The following is a 1,946-nucleotide window of genomic DNA, read 5'->3' as shown; positions in this document are numbered from 1 at the left end:
TGCATATGTAAAATACACACCTTAACAGGTAGCTTGCATGCATATGTAAAATACACATGTTAATAGGTAGCTTGCATGCATATGTAAAATACACATCACACATGCTAATACACTTCCCTTTCTTTTCTCACATTCTCTTTTTTCTTTTTTAAATTTTAGAATATTACAGGGGCACAAGCGTTTTGGTGACATAAATTGCTTTTGTACAGTCTGAGTCAAAGTTATAAGTGTGCCCATCCCCCAGACAGTGTGCATTGTACCGGTTAGATGTGAATTTACCCATCCCCTCTTCCCTCCTCCCACCTGCTTGATTTTCAATGAATGTTATTTCCATTCATTGCACATAAATATTGATCAATTAGTACCAATTTGATGGTGAGTACATGTGGTGCTAGTTTTTCCATTCTTGGGATACTTCACTTAGTAGAATGGGCTCCAGCTCTATCCAGGATAATACAAGAGGTGCTAGATCTCCATTGTTTTTTGTGGCTGAGTAGAGCTCCATGGTATACACATGCCACACTTTATTAATCCACTCATGCATTGATGGGCACTTGGGTTGTTTCCCCGTCTTTGCAGTTGTGAATTGTGCTGCCATCAACATTCGAGTGCAGATGTCTTTTTTATAGAGTATCATTTGTTCCTTTGGGTAAATACCCAGTAATGGGATTGCTGGATCGAATGGTACTTCTACTTTTAGTTCTTTGAGGTGTCTCCATATTGCTTTCCACAGAGGTTGCACTAGTTTGTTCATCTGACTTTTGTGACAAGGTTCCATTCCCAACAAGAACCCATGGGGGTTTTTCTTTTTCCCCTATGGAGCCCAAACCTGGCCCATCTGCCACAGGTCAGTCTTTGGTGAGACATGACGTGACCAGGATGTAAATAAATGAGAGTGTGGAGAGGTTCTTGTGTCTACGCCTACGGTTTGTCAATTGCCCCTCTGCAGAATCGGCCCACTTTGGGGCGGTGTATTCGGCTTCCCTTACGAATGTTTTAAAGCCTGGTCAGGCGTCCATCCGTAGCCTCTGACAGCTGCTTGGATTCCAGCACAGTTCCCGCCTCCTGCTGTCTGGGGACATTCTTAGGATGCCAGTCCCAGCAGGGTGTGAGGCCTGGGCTGCCCCGAGCCAGGGTCTCTGAATGAGCACGTTTCTCTTAGAGAACGTGGGACGCCGTCTACTAAAATTGGGCTGCAAAATTCCCCCCAGGAAAGGCAAATAATCTGCAAATAATAAAACCGTCAAATGTATTTCTTTTCCTAAAAAAACCCAGTGATGCAGGCGCACAGAGAATTCTCTAAAGCAGAAAGAAATACCCTAGAAAGACAATCGACAGGCCCGCGTGATCTTACGGAAATGCACCCCGCTGTGGTTGTTTCTGAAAGCTCTGCAGTTCAGCGCTGACTCTGAGCTCTGTATTCCACCCGGAGATCTCTGTGTGCGCTGGGGAGGGGGGGATGCATCTCCAAATACGTTTTTTTTTTTTAAAAGTCTGGCTTTCCTGATGTGTCTTCACTGCCCCCTGCTGATCTCGAAAAGTCCCTAAACTCAGGAGCCTGTCCACGAGCTCCGTGGCCGCGACTGGCTTGATTAATTATTACAGTTTTGTCATAAATTTTGAGACCTCAACTGGCTGCATTATTTGTTGTATTTTTTCCCTCCATCCCCCCTCCCCCAATTTTCTTGTCGTTCTGCTGTATCTGGCTATTCTAAATAATCTCTCTTAATAATGCACAAATTATCTTTAAGTCATCTTGGGGTTTGTATCTGTGCAATTATGTATCTGCACATGATTATTTTGTTTTCCTGTGACAATCTTTATACCTTTGTTTCTATTTCTCCTCCTGTTTACGTTTCTGACGTGACCATCTGTTCCTTCTTTTTCTCTGTGTTGGTCTCACCAGAGGTTGATCAACTTTGTCTGATAATTTTTTTTTTTTTTTT

The sequence above is a fragment of the Propithecus coquereli genome, unplaced genomic scaffold, assembly GCF_000956105.1.
Source record: "Propithecus coquereli isolate 6110/MARCELLA unplaced genomic scaffold, Pcoq_1.0 Scaffold467, whole genome shotgun sequence".
NCBI lineage: Eukaryota > Metazoa > Chordata > Mammalia > Primates > Indriidae > Propithecus > Propithecus coquereli.
This window is presented reverse-complemented; position numbering follows the sequence as displayed.